The sequence below is a fragment of the Suncus etruscus genome, chromosome 19 (assembly GCF_024139225.1).
Source record: "Suncus etruscus isolate mSunEtr1 chromosome 19, mSunEtr1.pri.cur, whole genome shotgun sequence".
Classification (NCBI taxonomy): Eukaryota; Metazoa; Chordata; class Mammalia; order Eulipotyphla; family Soricidae; genus Suncus; species Suncus etruscus.
The window spans coordinates 33,662,599-33,685,327 of NC_064866.1; positions in this window are offsets into that span (position 1 = coordinate 33,662,599).

Sequence of the window (22,729 nt, forward strand, 5' to 3'; positions counted from 1 at the left end):
GTGGTATAAGTTGTAAGGCATTTGCCTTGCAGATGGCTAACCTAGGATGGACCAGGGTTCGATCCCTGGAGTCCCATATGGTCCCCCAAGTCAGGGACGATTTCTGAATGCAGAGCCAAGAGTAATCCCTAAGCATCACCGGGTGGGGGTGACCTGGGCATACTGTGGACCTCTAACAAGGTGCAACATGTGGCTGGCCTGCTGGGCAGCGGCCTGGAAGAGGGACTGCTGTGGATCAGGCTGAGTGGTCTGCCTGGCAGTGTCAACCTCAGTGGCCTCTGCAAGGCTTCACGTGGACCACGGGTGACCAGGACACAGCCTTCACCAAGGGGGCACAGCTGGCCAACATTGGCCCAGCTCTGGAATTGGGGCCAAGCACCACTGGCTGGAGGACTCCTGCACCCTGGCCATCCATGGCTACTTGTGCCAGTTCAGCTTCAGGGGATCCTGTCCAGCCCTGGCTCAAGAGGCCAGACCAGCAGGGCAGGTCGTCTACACCATGCCCTTCCACCTGATCTCCATCACCTGGGAGCAGAGAACATTGAGGACAGGGGGAACACTGCTGTCGCACCTGGACCCCACCTGGCTCCCCCTGCCCAGTACCCCCAGGGGTCCTATCACTCCACAGTGCTCTCCATCACCTGCCAAACCATGCCCCTTGTCCTCAACAATCCCAAAATCTCTGCCAGGTACCCAGTTCTGCCTTTTTTTCTGCCCACCAGTCCCTGATGGTTTTGGCCACCGCTGCCCCACCCTTCTGCCAGGCAGAACTTCAGAACCCAGGCCATGGTGATGACTTCTCATCACCATATCCCCCAGTTCTCTACCAACACCCCACATTAGACCTCTACCCACCACACCCCTTTCATCTCCACCGAACATCCAGAAATGTCCCCCTCTCCCCCAGTCCCCCTGTTTCCAGACACCCACACTCCCAACATCCCGCCTAGAGCTCAGCCTCCTCCGGTCCAACTACCCGCATCTCTCTGGCCAGCACCTCTGAGGGCCTCTGCTTCAGTATGAGCTCAACTCGCCCTGTCCTCCAAACCTCCATGACCCCAAACACCCTGCCCCAGCCAAGCACTCCCTCCAAGACCCCAAGGGTCCCCTGGTTTCCAGCCTCCCAGACTCCCCGGCCTTCTCATAGCCCCAGCCATTAGACTTCACTCATCCACTCACCAGCCCTCCGGATCCCATTCCAAAGTCCAGCTAGTCCTAAAGGAAGGGGTCCCCAAATATCCGCTGCTGACCTCAGCAGCTCCCACAGTCCCCAGGAGGCCAGCCTGGTCAGCTGCAACCAGAGGAATTGACCGCTGGCTCCTGGTGGCCCTCCTGGTGCCCATGTATGTCTTCCTGGTGTTCCTACTGGCACTGGGCTTCATGTACTGTATCTGCTGCGGCTCCCAATAAGCATGTCAACGACTGCTACCACTGGGTCACCCAGGCAGGCACCAAGGGCCCCAGGACACTGGGGCCCCCCTGGGAGCAGCCACTTTGGGATGAAGAACTGCAGAACCAGTGTGTGTCAGAGAAAGGTTGCTGGGCACATGGTCTGGACTGCGCAGGGACCCAGGGAGCCAGCATGCTGGACAAAGGGCTGTGGGTGCCTCCAGCCATGGACCTGTGAAGCAGGCCTCAGGATCACTGCTCCCCAATACAGGAATTGCCAAGGCCTCCAGGACAGCAGGGGGGGGGGCAGGTGCCAGGATCTTCTCCAATAAACCGATGCAGCCTTGTCCCCACCCCCCCAAATTTTTTTTGAGGAGACAACTTTTTTTTTTGTCTAGAAGATATACAAATGATTTCTCCATTGGTAATACTACCAAATTTCTTCACCATAGAAGCATGTAATTGGAATTTGCTGAACAATTGGTCTTAGGGGAAGAGTGGAAGTTTATGGGGAAAAAAGCATTGGGTAAGGGTAGTTCTAACTTATCCTTTCTCGGGAATTGCTGGTTCTTAATTTTAGTACCAGCATCTTTGTGGCTTAGCTCAGTCAAAATTTGCTCTACTCAAAATGTTAACTGGAGAACAATGCATTATTATTTTTAATTAAATCTAACTTAACCTTCCCAAACAAAAATCAATTATTTTTAGCTTAGGACAAGTTTCAAATCATCCTCCCCTTCCCTCCCAATTGACAAATGTCTCTGTCACTTCTACTTTTCCTCTCACCCTTTCATGCCGTGGGTAGGTTCTTATTGATTCAAATTCTTACACAATTTAGAAAACATTCTAATTGTTTGTTTATTTTGGGGTCATACCTGGCAGTGCTCAGGATTTTACTCTTGATTCAGTGCTCAGGGATCAGTTCTAGTAGGGCTCCTCAGGGTACCATATGGATTGCCAGGAAATGAATCCAAACTGGCCACATACAAGAAAAGCTCCATACTCAATGTGCAACCTCTCAGACTCAAACAACCCACTTGTAAAGAAAACAGTCACAGTGCTCATTTCATCACACTTAAGTATCTTATTTAATAGGAAATAGGAAATAGGAAAGTCAAGTCCATTTGGACATAGTAGCTTTGACTTCAGATGATTAGCACACATTTTTTTTTTGTTTGTTTGTTTTTTGGGCCACACCCGGCGGTGCTCAGGGGTTACTTGTTTTTGTTTTTGAGTCACACCCGGCAGCACTCAGGAGTTATTCCTGGATCTAAGCTCAGAAATTGTTCCTGGCAGGCTCAGGGGATCATATGGGATGCCAGGAGTCGAACTGCCATCTTTCTGCATGCAAGGCAAATGCCCCACCTTTAAGCTATCTCTCTGGCTAGCACCTTACTTTTTCAATAATTCTTTTCCTTGGAGCCAAAACATTTTTTCTGTTTGATAAGATATAACACTTAAAATAATTCCCAATACCAAACTTAAAATTATACTTTCCATGGACCTAACCTTTATTTCTCTATTAAACTTCAGCAGGGCCTATGTTAATCTCAAAGGTATTAGAATGAACTATATGTAATTAGTTTAGATAAAAGAAATGATAATGATTCACTAAATTATGATAAAATTTATAGCTATTAAATGTTAATATTAACATTATCAACACTTATAATGTCCATCATTGGTTCTACCTACTATTCTCTTGATTATTCATAAAGTTTAATGATGCTCAACCTTATTGTTTTTTGGTAGTACTCAGGGACTAATCCCAGGTAGGTGCTCAGGGGTCATGCTTAGCAGTATTTGGGACCTTATGCTACAGAGGTCCTCAAACTTTTTAAACAGGGGGCCAGTTCACTGTCCCTCAGACCATTGGAGGGTCTGACTATAGTGAAAAAAAAACTTATGAACGAATTCTTATGCACACTGCATATATCTTATTTTGCAATGAAGAAACAAAACAGATACAAATACAATATGTGGCCCGCAGGCCATAGTTTGAGGAGCACTACTAGGGATCAAACCATATTATGCAAATCATATTACCCTTCATTTCTTTGAGCTATCTCCAGAACTTTACGGCATTCATTTTATGTAAACATTGAAGAAAAAAAATTTATCACAATCAATGATTAATTCTATTAATATCCTGGCTTAATATATTCTGTTTGTTCCTGGGGCCACACTCATAGCTTTCATAGCTTATTGTTGGCTATGTATTCAGGGATCAGTCCTGACATGACTTGGAAGACCGTATGGGGAAGTGGGCATCAAACATGGATCAGCTGCCTGCAAGACAAGTGCCCACAGCAAAGGTACTATTGCTCCAGTCTTTGGTTCAATTTTGCAAAATAGCGTTTATGTCTCCCTATCCTACTTCTATGACACCAAAAAAATGTTGATGTTCATATTGCTAGTTTCTTTGTACTGATTGCAATGCTGCTAAAACTGTTAATAGCATACTCATAGTGACGATCAAAAACAAAGGATTACTGAAGGTTGAATTTAGTAGAAACTTGAAACTTAATTTTCAATTTTGAAAAAAATTCGCTCTTTTGGTCAACACTGGCTTTACTCAGGGTTAAGTACTGGAAATCAAACAGGGATGCCTGCAAAGCAGTATTCTCACTTTTTATGCTATCTTTCCTGACAGAAAAATAATTTAAATAAAGCAAGGGAAGAATAAGTACAGAATCACTTTATGTAGGATGTGGGGCAATTTTTTTCTAGTCATCTACCAAATTCCCTCTTCTCTCTATATTGCGATATTAAAACTAGCAGAACATAGTATGACATAAGTTTGTATCAATGTCAAACTCAGTAAACAATTCATAGATATTATTTTTTCCTGCTATCCATTTTTGCTTGTTTTGGACCACATGTCACTGTGCTTAGGGCTTACTCTGCTCAGGACTCACTTTTGGTGGGGCCCAGAAAAGTAGGTGCAGTTCTGGATTGAATCTGAATTGGATATGTTCAAAGACAGCATCTTACTAGCTGTACTATCTCTCTGTAACTGTCTTCTTTTATTCTTATGAGGAAAAGATGGTGATGAGGAAAATCTTTTAAAGAAGCTTTATTTTTAGAGACATATGTCAGAACTAAAAGAGGGTACCAGAAAGAGAGGGCGTTCTGGCCAACAATGTTCACATCTAGGTTACAGCTTTATAAACCTTGTATAAAGTAAGTTGAGCCTGATAGAATGATGGATGTGAGGGGAACTTGAACCCAGGCCCATTTGATTTGAGAGGTGAGGAAGCAAAAGAATTTACCAGGAAAAAAAAAAGAATTTACCAGTAGAGCGAGATGGTTTAAGTGAAAGCAAAATAAGTTCATTTAGATTCTTAGAATCTACACTTTGGAGGCCTCCAAAAAAAGGGACAACCACTTAGCCACTTTAGGGCAGCCTTTTATTTTGTATCTCTGCCTACTTAGATGGAAAATTTCTGCTCTCTATAGATTAGTTCATTCTGGGAGATAAATGAATAGGAGATGCAGAGTCAATTCTGGGAAGGGAATGAATTATATGTAAAATATTGTGAGCCAGTCATGTACAGGTGGCCAGATCATACGGAAAATAATTTGAGTCTCTCCTGGAAAGAACATGGTGGAGTCAATTCTAGGAATAGACATTGGGCCTCTGGAGTCAGTCTCCTGAGTCCAGCTGCTTGTGCTAGCAGGGATGGTCTCAGCCTCATAGGCATTTAAAATATGGGAATTAGGCTAGATTTCTTCTTAGGGGACTTATGCTACATCACTCAAAGGTCACATGAAGTATTCTATAAAATATTTATTTTAGAAATTGGTATTTGGTAATCTACTATTTTTAGGTGAGAAATAAAATGAGAGGTGGGTGAGTGCATTTTTATAAATATATATAAAGATTTATATTTATCTTAACAAATGTCTTTCTGTGCATGTATGGACCTGGAAAAACATGCCATTGTTTCATCCTTCTGGTAGTAACATCACAGTCTAAAAATTTGCAATCATGATAGGTTGAGTCTCTGGGAAGCAAGACAAAGGGCATCTCCATAGCCAAATTTTTTTATTAGAGGTGACTCAGGTCTCTAAGTTTGTTTTGTTCCCAAGATCAACACTGATGATCTGTTCTGTTATTTTTTTCCTTAGCAAGTTTCCCAAGAATCTGTGCTTTGTAGAATAAGTATATTCAAGCTAGATCATTCAGTCTTTCTTCCTGGGAAGCTAGCAAAAATCATTCATTTTGGCAAAAAATGGGACAAAGTGAAGAGAATTGTCTCAGAAACAAGAGTCATTATGGGTAATGTTTGCTTGACTGACTTTAAAAAAGGAATCCATGACTCAATACTTCGAGAGAAAATGAAACACTGAGTAGGAGAAAAGGAAGTGAAAGTTAGTCTAACAGAAGATGAAGTCATATATATTTCATTTATGAAGAGCTATTATTATAGTGAAATCAATCTCATTATGTTAGATGAGTTCAGTAAATATTATATTAATAAAATTTCTCAGGACAAAATAATTTAAAAGAACTTCAAGAGAACAGTATCCTATTATTTAGAAGACACATAAAGGTAGCTTGTGCTTCACAAAGAAGTGACTTTATTTTATTTTGTAGGGGTTTGGGTGGGGGTATTAAAGCTCTACTGTAGAGTCAGCAGTGTTGATACTAAGAGGTAGTGAAAAAAGTTTGCATTACTCTTATTTGTTTTCATTGCTTGGCAGCAATTAATTTGATATCCTATAGTCATTCATCTTTTGCAACTAAATTAAATAGAATACAGGCTTTCCAGAGCATTGAGAACAGAACGTGTCAAGGCAAGACGTCATGGTTGTAAACTTGATTGTGACATTTACAAATAGCTGAAGTTCTGCTAGTGAGGATGCATGGATGAAAATGTACAGAAGCATACATCAAACAAAAGGCAACGAACTTTTCTGTGCAAAGCAAATCTTTAGCTTCTTTAAAGTTCTACTCTTTGAATCCTATTGAATCTTAAAATAACCTTGCAAAACGAGAATTAATTTTGCCAATTTCAGAAGAGTAAACTGAGGTTCAGAATGTAAGTAATCTGGCAAAGAAGAAACTTAAGATTTCTACAACCCAAAATCAGTTTCCTTTTCCACAACACCTTCCTCAATTGATTAGAACTCTCCAAGGGTTTGAAGGCCTACAGTTACTGTAGTCATTATATTAAGCAAACTGGGTTTGTTTTAAACCCAACTGCTGTTCTCATTTTATGCTACCTGGCTAATAAGTAGTTTTGAAATGCTCTATTTCAGTGGTTTTCTAGCTTTAGAATGAAAAAAAGATCACTGAATATCTTTTTAAAATGCTAATTACTCAGTCCCCTACTTTTGGGGAATGGCTAATGAATTTGCGTTTTTGAAAAGAAATGAAAGTTTTTGAGATGGGAACACGTGAAAATGATTCTTCTAGCCAGTTTGAGTGTAATACAGTATTGATGCCTACAGTCACTATAACAGAACATATGTCCTAGTTCAGATTTTCAGTCTTAAGTAACATTTCTCTATATGGTCCAGCAATTCTATTTCTGAGCATCTACACAAAAGAAATGAAGTCATGATATAAAAGACAGCTTATGAACTTCCTTGTTGATTATAGTATTCGCAATATCTAAGAACTAGTGTCCATCACTGGATGAATGTATAACTATGTGGTACATATCTATATCTATCTTTATATGTACAATATACCATATTTTATGGTGTATAAGATAAATTTTTAACCTGTGAAAAACTTCTTAAAAGTCGGGGGTCATCTTATACTCTGGTAGACACTATACAGCATGCTGAAACTTACTCCAGTTTCAGGGACAAGTGAACCACCCCTGTCTTACCACCACATCCCATCCAGTTGCCAGGCATCATCACTTGGTCCTCTGCTTGTCCTGATTCATCTTTCTGGGCACACAGAAGAGCTGAGATATGAGATTCCCAGAGCTGCAACCCCTCCAGCAGTTGGGTGTCATCGCTGGGATGTTACTTTCTTGTGCTCAGTCTTCTGTTCAGCTTTTATGGGACATAGAAGAGGGACTCTGTCTCCCTCTAGCTGTCCTATTAATAGGACAATACACTCCCAGTCAGGTGCTCTTGAAGGAGCCGCATCTCTCTGCTCTCAATGTAGAATACAATTTAAAAAATCACAATCACTCACTACAAATGACAAATGTAAAATGCCTGTTGGCACTCTAAAGTCTAGCTTTATTAAATATATACTGTTAACCTTTGAGGGTTCTACATTTTTTTCTCTTAACGTTTTTTAATTTACATTTGGTGTGCGTTAAATAAAGAGGTAGTCTTATACAGCAAATATAGCACAGGAATATAACAGGAAAAGTAAGGGGTCACCTTATACACCCAGCCTTCTTATATACCAGAAAATATGGTACATATATTATTGAAAACCATGGTTTTAAGAAAAAAATACAAAAGTTTTGAAATATTTGTTCCTGTCAGCTGAAATTATTTTTCATTAATATTATAATGAAGTGAAGCTTCATTATATATTCAAGTATTCAAGGGCTTGCAAAAGATAATGGAATATTAATCAACATAAGAATGTAGGAAATCCTCATTTGTTACATGGTGGGTCTTGAGGGCATTATGCTGAGTGAGATAAGTCAGTCAGATGAGAAAAAAATGCTATACAATGATCACTTAGATGTAAATAAATTCAAATAAAAATAGTAAGATGGGGTTTTTAGGAACTAGAGTTTGGGAATTGGGAAAGATGTTTTCAAAGGAATCTGCATTTTAATAAGCATCTTCTGTAATTCTGTTTTAGATCATATTTTTTAAAACAGTTCTAATTATTTTTCTACTTAACTGTGCCATCACAAATGAAGATCAAGATAATTAGTCTTATACTTTAAGAAAATCTCTGAATTCATAATGTTATATTGCATCTCAGGGCCCGGAGAGATAGCACAGCGGCATTTGCCTTGCAAGCAACTGATCCAGGACCAAAGGTGGTTGGTTCGAATCCCGGTGTTCCATATGGTCCCTCGTGCCTGCCAGGAGCTATTTCTGAGCAGACAGCCAGGAGTAACCCCTGAGCACCGCCGGGTGTGGCCCAAAAACAAAAAACAAAAAACAAAAAAACCCCATAATGTTATATTGCATCTCAATAGTCTCAAAATGTGTTTCTTAGAATTACAACTTGACCATTGAATTCTGCAATGTTTTTATGACTAAACTGTTGTCAGTTTGTGCCATTTTTTTTTGCCCTGGAAAACTTGTCATATGCAGTTCAGATTTCAAAGTGTTGTTTTAGGTAGAAAGATGAGGAGGCATGATAATGAATGTTGGTAAAAAAAAAACAAAAAAACGTTTGTTTAAAATTCAAATATGAAGGACTTTGGGGAGAAAAAGAGCTTAGGAACTACTGAGATAGAGAATTCTCGGTGTAGAGCTTTTCTGGACCTTCTGGCTATGCCATGTGAAATAGAATATCAAAAGATCATCAACTACACCCTCGGTTCCATTGGCAATCATTTTAAGCAACAGACTTTGGAAAGCAGTTTAGTTTTACTAACTTGGCAGATAAAGATAAAATCTGCCATCTTTTGAGAAGTGGACTTTCTTAGTTCAGGTATATTTTCTTATTTTGGGCAGATGGTTGGTATATCTCTACCTGGGATGTATACTTTGCTTTCCACTCTGGCGAAGCAGAGTTCTTTCTTCAACATATACTTTTTCTTCATTGTCAGTGGGTGGTAAAGTCGGGAGGGTGGTAAATTCTTTGCCAGTCTGTTGCTTCTCCTCTCCTCATTTCACAGCATCCACTCAAGGAGTTTGAATTCTTCTGTCCTCTTCCTGGACAAATTGTGGAGACGTAGATTCTTTGAATTCTATTACCAAATGTAATTCTCCTAGCGATTCATATTTAGATTTACGAGATATGTTTTTCTGTTATTGCTCTGCCTTTTTTTTTGAAAACTTGTTTTATTCAAATCACTATGAGATACACAGTTACAAAGTTGTTCATGGTTGAGATTCAGCCATACAGTATTTCAACATCCATCTGTTTACTATTATATATTTCCCATAACTAATGTTCCTAGTTTCCTCCTCTCATCCCAGCCTGCCTTTATGACAGACACTTCTCTCTCTCTCAAGTAGAGACTTGAGACACTATGGTTTGCAATACTGCTACCAAAGGGATATTATGCATAGTGTTTTAACTCCTTTCAGCACCTAGTTCTTGTTTAGAATGATCACTTCCACTATATAGTAGTTGGGGAAAATGATATCTCCCATCTCCTTGTTCCTGAGGAATACTTTAGCTATTCTTGAGTGTTTATTGTTTCAAATGAATTTTAGGAGTGTTTAATTCACTTCTTTCAAGAATGTCATGGGTATTCTTGGATTACATTAAATCTGTTCAATGCTTTGGGGAATACTGCTATTTTCATGATCTTAATTATCCTAATTCATAAACAGGGTTTGTGTCTCTATTTCCTTGTGTCTCTTTTATTTATTGAAGCAGTGTTTTGTAGCATTCTTTGTACAGGTTCTTCATCTCTTTAGTTAAGTTGACGCCACTGAGTTTCTGTGGCACTGTTATGAATGGGATTGTATTTTTGATGTTTATTTCTCTGTCGTTATGTATAAGTTATGTTATTGTATCTGGACAATTTGCTATATAAATATATTGTTTCTAGAGTCCTTTTTGGTAGAGTATTTAGTAAATATATAGTAGCATGTCATCTGTAAACAGCAAGAGCTTGACTTCTTCCTTTCCTATCTGGATGCCCTTGATATCTTTTTCTAGCCTAATAGCTATAGTAAATAATTCCAGTACTATGCTAAATAGGCATGGTGAGAGGGGCACTGTCTTTTACCATATTTTAGTTTAGTTTAATTGCAAAAAATATTTGCCACTAACTTGTGGTAGATGGCCTTGACTATTGAGAAAAGTTCCTTCCATTTCCATCTTGTTGAGGGTTTTTATCATGAATGAGTGTTAGACTTTATTGAATGCTTTCTTTGCATTTATTGATATGATCATATGTTTTCCCTTTTGTTGATTTGGTGTATTCTCTTTATTGATTTATATATGTTAAACCATCCTTGCATTCATGAAATAAAACCTACTTAGTCATGGTGTATGGCCTTCTTGATGAGCTACTGGGTTTTATTTGCTAGGATTTTGTTGAGGATCTTTGATTTGTGTTCATCAGGAATATTGGTCTGTAGTTATCCTTGTGATATCTCTGTCTGCTTTGAGTATCAGGGTGATATTAACTTTATAAAAACAAGGAACATTTCTGTTTTTTTTAATTTAATAACCTGGAAGGGACTGAAAAGGATTGGTAGTAGGTTTCCTTGAAAGGTTGGAAAAAAATCATTAGTGAATTCATCTGGGCCTGGGCTTTTTTTTCAGGAAGACATTTTTAAGAAGGTAATCCCACCATTATTGTGCTGCTATTGAAGTCCTCCTTCAAATTTGTTAACAATTGGGGGGTGTTGGGCCACACACAGTGATGATCAGGGGTTATTCCTGGGTATACACTCAGAAGTTGCTCCTGGCTTGGTGAAGCATATGGAATGGTTGTAGTCTGTCCTGGGTTAGCTGCATGCAAGGCAAATGTCCTACTACTGCACCATTGTTTCAACCCCCCATTTTTCAAAATGTTTTGTTGGTACCTCATTGGGTGCACATATGTTTATGAGTGTGATTTCTTCTTGTTTTTTCTGATGATTAAAAAAAATCCCTTATAATGTTTTAAGTCTAAAGTTTGTGTCATCTGATAATAATATAGCCACTCCAGCTATGAGAGTTGTTTGCTTGGATGATTGTCCTGACTATTCAGATGTGTTTCTTGTAAGCAGCAGAATGTTGGGTTTAGTTTAGTTTTTTTTTTTTTTCCATTTAGCCACTCTGTGTCTCTTAATTGGTACATTTAGTCTATTGACATTGAGAAAGATAATTTTCATGGAATTCAGTGTTATCTTTCTGTAGGAGTTTGGTGTGTTTGTTGATCTGTCTTTTCTTAAAGTAGACCCTTCAGTTTGTCTTTTAAGGCTATTTTGTTTGTTTGTTTGTTTTTCTTTTTGGGCCACACCTGGTGAAGCTTAGGGGTTACTCTTGGCTATATAGTCAAAAATCACTCCTGGCTTGTAGGACCTTATGGGACACTGAGGGAGCCTTCCTAGGTTAGCACGTGCAAGGCAAACACCCTACTGCTTGCATCATTGCTCTGGCCCATTAAGGCTGCATTTGAGTTTGTAAAGTTTCTGAGTTATTGTTTGTCCATGAAAATGTTTGTCCATGTTTGTCCATTGTTTGTATAAATTCTTCAAACCTGAATGTGGGTCTGACTGGGTAAAATACTCTTGGTGAAGCATTCATTTATTTGAGTTCTGCCACTATATCCAACCACTGCCTTCAGGCCTTGAGGGTTTCTTGTGACAGATCTGCTGTAAATCTGAATAATTTAAATGTAATTTCCCTTTTTATCTCACTGCTTTCAGTATTCTATTCCTATCTGTGGGAAATATCATTGTGGCTAGGATGTGTCTTGGGGTGCTTTTCTTTGTATCTCTTTTTGTTGGTCCTCGTAAGAAATGCAGGGTTTTATTGCATGTAATATTTAGCTCTGTAGAGTTTATCAAAGACTTCTATATGAATCAGTTCACGTTCTTTGAAGATTTTTTTCATTGTCTGATCATTTGTTTTAAGGGTCTTCTAATTTTCTCTGTTGTATGAAGTTGTTATGCATTTCATCTTCCAGCTTACTGATTCTGTTGTCAGGTTTTCATTTAGTCTACCAAGTTTTTTAATCCTTTTATTTCAGTTTGGGGTTTTCTTATTTCTTTCTCCAAATCTTCTTAATTCTTAATAGTGTTTTTTTTTTCAGCTCAATTAATCCATGCTTTCTTTGATTTCTATGAGGATCCTCCATATTTCTTCTCTAAATTTTTATCTGAAAATTTAAATAGGTAGTTTATACTTTTTAGATCATCAGGGATTCCATATTCATTTTCTATATATGGTGAAGGCCTGCATTGTTTCCTCATTGTCACCCAGTAGTGTGGTGTTTCATATGTGTTATGCTTGGCTAGGAAAGTGCATGGCTGCAGAGTGGAGCTCCTTGGCTACACTCCTCTGACCCTGCTCTTTTTTGGCTGAGGTCAGTTGACCTCTACTGAAGTGCGTTCTGCAGGCCATGCACTTTTAGTTCAATGTAAGTCAGGGCCCCACTGGGGTGATATGCATCAGCATGCAGCCATGGTTTACCCTTGGGGGGAGGCAGCTCACATCTGTTGACTAATGTTCTGTTTGCTCTGCTTTTCAGGGTGATGTGGATACAGTGAGCATTGTGCATCGAGGTACTGCTGGTGTGTTGAGATGGCAAGTAGTCTTTTCTTTGTTCTACTTCTTTATCTTTGTGATTTTAGAAATGTGTTTTCCTGTCCCTTGATTCCCTTATATGTGTTATGAAGATAGTGACCTCCATGTTGAATTGCTCTAGAAATTTAGAAAGCCTTATACAATGCTAAGAAGATTAAACCTCTAGTTGCATGGGTGAGGCTCCATTAAACATGGCTACCCTTAATCCCTTAACACTGCTGATTGAGATGACCCAGGTGGCCACAAGTGTGGAGGTAGAAGTGTGTGCAGGGAGATTCTCAGGAACTAGGATCTGGAGTCATAATGTAATCATACTTGGCTCATAACTAATTGGGCCTGACAGTGTAGTACTAGGACCAGAATCCACTGTTGTTCTGATCCAGCACCACTGCAGTAATTAATGCCTGTGGATTTTATTGGTATTGGCTCCAGATAGGACTATTATTTTTAGAATTATAGTGTAATTGAAACAGCTGAGTCTCAGACACAAATTCTGTTTAGTAAATGAATCAACAGGTGTCCAGTCCTTATCCATGTTTCTATATGAATGGACCCTGTGAGATGGTGATTTTAGAACAGATGAAAAGAAACCCAAGAGACTAGCAAGGCATTTGTAGCCCTGAGACTGTCTTGAAGACTCTGTGTGATCCTTAAAAGAAATGTTTCACCTTTTTCTTTTCCCCTTCGTCCCTCAAACCAAGGATGAGAGCCTCTAGAATGACTCTGCTCATAGTCGGCATAGTCAATTTTTACCCCATTATATTACCTTTCTCTTCCTCAAACAAAACACATAACTTGAACTTTCTAGTCCCGCCTCCCAATTAGAGGGGGCAGTAATGGAGGCACCAAGACCAAACAGTTATAATACCACTAAGTAATAATCTAGACACAGAAGGGACCACGCATTCTAGCACCCCCTGGAGGGAGAGTGGAGTATATGGGAGGCAGGATGGGAGTGGTTGTGGGAGGACAATTCGGTGGTGGATATTCCCCTGATTCAAAGTAAATATGTACCTGGAATATTACTGTGAACGATATGTAAGCCACTATAATTAAAATAAAAATTATATTTAAAAAATGTAGATGACTTCTCCTGCACCTGTCTGCCTGTATTTCTGAATCCCTGAAGGTCTCCTCAGAGACCTTCTCTCCTAGAGAGCACACCCCCAAAAAACTGCATTTTGAAGCTGCCCAGTGAGTAAATTCTGGCTGTGGGGGTCGCTGTCCAATAAGCTGAGCTCTCTGGCCTGCGGAGGCTCTGCCCTGTTGTGTCTTTGTTCACTCTGAGAACTTCAAGGGAAACTTCTCCTGTGCCTGTCTGCCTGTGTTTCTTAATCCCTGAAGGTCTCCTAAGAGGCCTAGGGAGCACACCCCAAAAAACTGTCAACTAAGGCAGGAGAAGGGCATGGCCACTCTGCTTCACTTTGAGACCACGCACTCTTTCTAACCAATGAACCCAACCACAACACGCTGGAAAAACCACACTACAAGTGTGACAATGGGGAATCCTCTCAGGCAAACACCATTCACAGAGAATGAAGATGAAAGCTCAGACGACCTAATAAATTCCAACCACCTGATTAACCTCTCGGGTAAGGAACTTAAAATAGCAATATGGAAGATGTTTGAAGAACTCAAAGAAAGCATAGATAGATCTGAACAGAACACAAGACATAAATCAGAAAACTCCAAACTAAAATAACAGATCTGAAAAACACGGAAGCTCAACTGAAAACCTCAACAGATGGCCTCGCCAGCAGGGTATCAGCAGCTGAGGAGAGAATTGGAGTACTGGAAGATGTGATGCAGAAAAACTCAACACAACAGAAGAAATTGGAAAAGAACCTTAAGACAAATGAACAGGCAATGGAAAAAGTACACAACGAATGTGAACAGATGAAAATAGAAGTCTTTGATAAACTCAACAGAAACAACATAAGAATTATTGGAGTCTCAGAGACCTAGGTAGGAGATCTTCAGGAAGAATCAACTGTCAAAGACATCATCAAAGAGATACTCCTAGAGGTAAAGACTACATGTAATCAAATCCTACATGCCGGAAGAGTACCAGCTAAAAGAGACCCAAAGAAAAACACCCCAAGACACATTCTCGTTACAATGACAAATCCCACAGATAGAGATAGAATACTGAAAGCAGCAAGATCAAAATGGGAAATTACATTCAAAGGAGCATCCCTAAGACTTACAGTAGATATGTCACAAGAAACTCTCAAAACCAGAAGACAGTGTTGGAATATTGTGACAAGACTGAATGAAATGAATGAATCACCGAGAATACTGCACCCTGCCCAACTTACATTTAGATTTGAAGAAAGGATACATAGCTTCATGGATAAACAACAGCTCAGAAACTTCACAGATGATAAACCAGCCTTAAAGGAAAAACTGAGAGGTCTATTCTAAGACAAGAGAGACAAACAAACACAGCAAACTTATCTACAAAGATGACATTAAATCCTATGACAATCATCTCCCTCAAAATCAATGGACTAAATTCACCAATTAAAAGACACAGAGTGGCAAAATGGGTCAAAAAGATGAATGCAACCTTATGCTGCCTACAAGAAACACATCTGAATAATCAGAACAAACATAGACTCAAAATCAAAGGCTGGAGGAAAATTATCCAAGCAAACAAACAAAAAAAAAGAGTGGCAAAATGGGTCAAAAAGATGAATCCAACCTTCTCCTGCCTACAAGAAACACATCTGAATAATCAGAACAAACATAGACTCAAAGTCAAAGGCTGAAGGAAAATCATCGAAGCAAACAACACCCTCAAAAAAGCTGGGGTGACCATATTAATATCTGATGACACCAACTTTATACTCAAAAAAGTGGCAAGGGACATAGATGGACACTATGTACTAATAAAGGGATATGTGCAACAGGAAGAAATCAGACTATTAAACATATATGCACCCAATGAGAGACCAGCAAATTATCTAATACAGTTACTGACAACTCTGAAAGAAGAAATCAATAATAACACAATAATTGTGAGATAACTCAACACGGCCCTATCAACACTTGATAGGTCAACCAGACTGAAACCTAACAAAAACATACTAGCCCTGAAAAGAGTAATGGAAGAAAGAGAACTATTAAATATATATAGGACACTCCAGCCCAAAAAACATGGATACACATACTTCTCCAATGTACATGGGTCATTCTCCAGGATAGACTACATGCAGACACATAAAAAAAATACCTCCATAAAATCAAGAGGATAGAAATCTTGCAGGCTACCTTTGATGACCACAAGGCTCTGAAATTAGATGTGAACTACAAAGCCACACAGAAGAAAAACTTTAACAATTGGAAATTAAATGCCCTACTACTGAACAACCAGTGGGTCCAAGATGAAATCAAAAAGGAAATCAAAACTTTCCTGGAAACAAATGATAATGAAGACACAAACTGCCAGAATCTATGGGACACAGAAAAAGCAATCCTGAGAGGAAAATGTATAGCTCTACAAGCACACATTAGGAAAGAAAAAGGGGCATACCCGAATAACTTAATGACGCAGCTCAAAAAATTAGAAAATGACCAACAAAAGGAACCAAAAATAGGGAGACAGAAGAAAATAACAAAGCTGAAAGCAGAAATCAATGAAGTGGAAAACCAAAAAACAATCGAAAACATCAACGAAAGCAGAAGTTGGTTCTTTGAAAAAATAAACAAGATTGCTAGACCATTGGCAAAACTCACAAAAAAGAGAGAGAAACCTGATAGCCTGTATTAGAAATGAAAAGGGGAGATCACAGCAGATATTGCTGAGACCCAAAGGGTAATCAGAGACTACTTTGAGAAACTTTATGCTACTAAACATGAGAACCTAGAAGAAATGGAAAAATTCTTGGACACTTAAAACCTTCCATAGTTAAGTAAGGAGGATGTAGCATATCTAAACACCCATCACTACAGAGGAAATTGAAACTGTAATCAAACATCTGTCCAAAAAGAAAAGCCCAGGCCCAGATAAATTTTCTAATGAATTTTTTCAAATCTTTCAAGAGGAGCCACTACCAATTCTAGCCAGGCTCTTCCATGAAATTGAAAAAACGGGAACACTCCAAAACAGCTATTATGAAGCCAAAATCACCTTGATACCAAAATCAGACAGAGATGCTGCTAAAAAAGAAAAGTACAGACAAATATCCCAGATAAATGCTGATGCCAAGATCTTTAACAAAATCCTGCAAATAGGATCCAATGAATCATCAAGAAGATCATACACTACAACCAAGTAGGTATTATCCCAGGAATGCAAGGATGGTTTAACATCTGTAAATCTATCAACATTATACACAAAATCAAGAGGAAGAATAATAAAAATCACATGATCATATCACTAGATGCAGAGAGAGCATTTGATAAAGTCCAACACCTATTCTTGATCAAAACTCTCAGTAAGATGGGAATGGAAGGAACCTTTCTCAATCTAGTTAAAGCCATCTACCACAAGCCAATGGCAAATATTATCCTCAATGAAGAAAAACTAAAAGCCTTTCCTCTAAATTCTGGTACAAGACAAGGCTGTCTGCTCTCACCACTCCTCTTCAACATAGTACTGGAAGTTCTTGGTATAGTGATTAGGCAAGTAAACAATATCAAGAAAATTCAGATAGAAAAAGAAGAAGTCGGGGCCAGAGAGATAGCACAATGGTAAGGTGTTTGCCTTGCATGCAGAAGGACAGTGGTTCGAATCCCGGCATCCCATATGGTCCCCAGAGCCTGCTGGGGGCTATTTCTGAGCATAGAACCAGGAATACCCCTGGGTGTGGCCGGGTGTGACCCAAAAACCAAAAAAAAAATGTTTATAAAAAGAAAAGGAAGAAGTCAAGCTCTCATTGTTTGCAGATGTCATTGATAATCTACTTAGAAAACCTTAAAGACTCTACCAAAAAGCTTCTAGAAACAATAGATTCATATAGAAAGGTTCCAGGCTACACCGTTAACATACAGAAATCAATGGCCTTTTTATACACCAATAATGATAGGGAAGAGAAGGAAGTCAAGAAGACAATCCCATTCACAATAGTGTCACACAAACTCAGATATCTTGGAGTCAACTTGACTAAAGATGTAAAGGACCTATACAAAGAAAACTATAAAGCCCTGCTCCAAGAAATGAGAGAACACACGGAAATGGAAATACATACCCTGCTCATAGATTGGCAGGATTAACATCATTAAAATGGCAATACTCCCCAAAGCTTTATACAGATTTAATGTGATCCCTCTAAAGATATGCAGGACATTCCTCAAAGAAGTGGATCAAACTTATGAAGTTCATCTGGAACAATAAACACCCTCGAATAGCTAAAGCCCTCCTAGGGAAAAGGAAAATGGAGGCATTACTGTCCCCAACTTTAAACTGTACTACAAAGTAATAGTTATCAAAACAGCATGGTATTGGAATAAAGACAGACCCTCAGATCAGTGGAATAGGCTTGAGTTCTCAGACATTGTCCCCCAGACATATATTTACCCAATTTTTGACAAAGGAGCAAAAAATCCTAAGTAGAGCATGGAAAATCTCTTCAACAAGTGGTGCTGGCAGAACTGGTTAGCCACTTGCAAAAAAGTGAACATAAACCCCCAGTTAACATCAAGTACGAAGGTAAAATCCAAATGGATTAAAGACCTTGATATCAGACCTGATACCATAAGGTATATAGAACAACACGGCGGTAAAACACTCCGTGACATTGAGACTAAAGGCATCTTCAAGGAAGAAACTGCACTTTCCAAACAAGTGAAAGCAGCGATCAACAGATGGCAATACATTAAACTTAGAAGCTTCTGCACCCCAAAAGAAATAGTGCCCAGGATACAAGAGTCACCCACTGAGTGGGAGATACTATTCAGCCAACACCCATCATATAAGGGGCTAATATCCAAAATATACGGGCACTGACAGAACTTTACAAGAAAAAAACATCTAATCCCATCAAAAAATAGGGAGAAGAAATGAACAGACGCTTTGATAAAAAAGAAATAAAAATGGGTAAAAGGCACATGAAATAAAGCTCCTCGTCACTAATAGTCAGGGAGATGCAAATCAAAACAACAATGAGATACTATCTCACACCACAGAGATTGGCGCACATTACAAAGAATGAGAACAAGCAGTGCTGGCTGCGATGTGGAGAGAAAGGAACTCTTATCCACTGTTGGTGGGAATGCTATCTAGTCCAACCTCTATGAAAAGCAATATGGAGATTCCTCCAAAATCTGGAAATTGAGCTCCCATTCGACCCAGCTATTCCACTCCTAGGGATATACCCTAAGAACACACAACACAATTCAAAAACCCCTTCCTCACACCTATATTTATTGCAGCACTATTCACAATAGCCAGGCTCTGAAAACAACCAAGATGCCCTTCAACAGATGAATGGCTAAAGAAACTGTGGTACATATACACAATGGAATATTATGTAGCCGTCAGGAGAGATGAACTCATGAAATTTTTCTATACATGGATGTACATGGAATCTATCATGTTGAGTAAAATAAGTCAGAGGGAGAGAGAGAGAGATGCACAATAGTCTCATTCATCTATGGGTTTTAAGAAAAATAAAAGTCATTTTTGTAACAATTTTCAGAGACAATGAGAGGAGGGATGGAACACCAGCTCACTTCATGAAGCTCACCACAAATAGTGGTGAGTGCAGCTATAGAAATAACTACACAGAGAACTACCATAATCATGTGAATGAATGAGGGAACTGGAAAGCCTGTCTGGAGTACAGGTGGGGTTGGGGTGGAATCGAGGGAGATTTGGGACATTGGTGGTGGGAATGTTGCACTGGTGAAGGGGGGTGTTCTTTACATGACTGAAACCTAGTCCCAATCATATATGTAATCAAGATGTTTAAATAAAGAAAAAAAGTTTAAAAAAAGTTAAAAAATGTAGATGAAGAATGAAGAGAATGTCATCCCTGAAACACTTTAGTGCCTCAGAGATTCATATTTTTATTCACGCAGTGAGATGAGAGCAGATGAAGACTAAGATACAAGAAGTACCTCATACGTTTGCAGTTTCAAAAGCACAGATCTCAGTAATAAAAACAGGATTTTGTTTCCATGGGGGTGGAATAAGAAGCAGTGGCAGCAAAATAATCTTGGAAAAGCTATTGGATAGAATATTACGGATGGACTGTACAAAAATATTATTTCTGTGCCACCAGCAAGTATCCTGAGATAAGTGGGAAGACTTGGGGAAGGATGCAGATTGATTCAGGAGGTTTATGGTTAGTTGAACCACGTTCAACTATTATTTCACACTGAAATTTTCTTCCTATTCAAATTATGCTTTTGAGTAGAGCTCTTCCTATTGGCAAATGAGACTTCCCAATATATTCTTGAGAAGGTGAGGTCTGCTCTCTATTTTAACTTGTTCTTCCACTACTTGAAGATTTTATTCCCTTTGTCTAAGTAACACCTAATTTACGTACTAACCAGAAAATGTCAATGAGAAATTTTTAAGAAGTCCCTTTTTCTAATATAATCTCTATAGTACACTATTCTTCCATATTATTCCATGTTGCAATTCAGTGTCATCACATTTGACTGTATTCTTTATTATATGGAAGGCAGTCTTTGGGAGAAATACTGAGTCTATCTTATGTATTTTTTAAAATGAATATAAAATAAAGAAACACTTTTGACTACATAAAATTCTCATTTTTAGTAGGATTCTATCCAGCAGCTCATCAAACTTCCATACTAATAGTCACATAACATATGTGACTGGCATCTAGAATTCTAAACTAAACAGACACATTCTTGCTTTCCTCTAAAAGTAATTACTGATTGCTAAATATTCAAACATGCATTGAAAAAGCAACTCATTACATTATGTTAAGAAATAAATTACTATTTCTAATTGCTTCTAGTAGTTAATTACTTCTAATTATTAGTCTTTGTAATAAATTACTGCCTCTGATTATGTTGTGGGCACAGTTAGAGTATTCAAAAATACCATTTTCACAGTTGCTTACATCAGAACATGTTTACTGAATTATGGAACTATAATTATCCTGAATGGCTGGTAGCAGAAAATAATCAACATTTGATAAATTAAATACAAATGTGTCATCTTTGTCAGCTTATATAAAAGCTCCAGTATTTAAAATGAAACAACCATGCTTGACTTTCCCAGTCTCTTCAGGGGGTAGCAATATATTTAAATTATGGGTTTTGTTTTGTTTTGGTTGAATAAGAACTAAATTAGATATTTTTCTTATTTAAAACAAGGAAAATAATCAGGTCCCTAATAGTGTTAAAATTGGCTTACACAACCAGCATATAACTAATAGAAGACATAAGTTATGATACTTAATTTCTAATAAACTTTTCTACACTCTGACTCTGAGTCTGAGATCCATTCATACTCAATATTTTCTTTTTTTTATTAATAATGTATTTTTATTTTAAACATTGTGGCTTACATACTATTGACAATAATATTTTAGGTACATATTAACATAAAATCAGGGGAATTCCCATCACCAAATTGTCCTCCCTCCATCTCCATTCCTGTCCTGCCTCCCATAACCTCCTCCCTCACCCCCAGGGCTGCTAGCATGAGTGGTCCTCTCTGTGCCTAGCTTACTACTTAGTGATCTTTCACCTGTTTGGTCTTGGTACCTCCCTTATTTTCCCCTCTAATTGGGAGGCAGGACTAGATAGTTTAAGTTATGTGGTTTTGTTTGAAGAAAGGAAAAGTAATAAACTGGGGTAAAAATAAAAAAATGTCGAAAAAGGGCGGAATTCTTCTAGAGGCTCTAATCCTCGGTTTGAGAGACAAAGTGGAAAAAGACGGTGGAACACCACAACAGTACAAAAAAGAAGTGTGTCAAATAAAATATCCAGTGAGCACTCCAACAATAAAGATAAGCAACACATAAAAGCCATGGTCTTGAGATGAAAAACATGGCAGAGCGCATAAAGGAAGAAGAGAAAAGAAGAAAAATAAATAAATAAATAAAATAAATAAAATGGAAACAACAGCTTCAATATCAACATCAAAACAAAGAAATCGACAAAAGCTAAATAAATAAATATACAAAAATTATAATAAAATAAAAAAATGTTTTGTGCTTTTTGCCCTTTTTATTCCTTCTGCACAGGCACAGTAAATTTAGGGGTAATTCGAAAAGGAATTTCTTTGGCCTAAGAGATACAGGGCTTCTCCACCCTTAAAGTATATTGTCATGGGATTAACTATAAACACCTTTCAGGTTCATTTACTCTCCCCTTGGTGCTTTTGTGGTGCATGGAAGACTTCTGCTCCGTCCTGGGTGATAAAGTAAGACCTCTGACCTCTGTATCTAGAGATCTCGGTCTGCACAGGTAAGGGAGTGGAACTGATGAAGAAGTCTTTCTTTGTGGTTCTAGAAGTTCTGTTCCCCTAGTGTCATTTTAATCCGTCTTCTGTGGTTGGTGATATTGGTCTTTGCACTGATTTTAGGATGGAGCTTGGGGTAGCCTCTTTCATTATGTTATCAGAGGACCCATTCATTGCTATTGTCTCAGTCAGACCTCTGGAATTAGAGATCATGGTTGTGCAGGTCGTAGATCAAACCCTAGATTAGTTTTTTTTTTGTTTGTTTTTGTTTTTTGTGGTCCCAGAATATACTGCCCAGTCCTAGTTCTATCAGCCATAGTCTGTAGATCACGATCTTGGCTTTTGCACAGACCAAAGAATGACAAGTCTTCTGATTTTGTCTTATCATTAGCTCGTGAGGTAGGATAACCTGCTCTTAGGTCAAGTTGTTCCCAATTTCCTCATTGTCAGGATATCATATTAGAGCTGTCACTTGTTGGTGTCTGAGCAGTATTAAGGATGTCCCAGATGGGATTCATTTTCTGAGCTGTTGTGAAGAACTGTGTTGTTTCTTGTCTGGGATCCAGGATTCAAGGCTGGACGATTGGTGT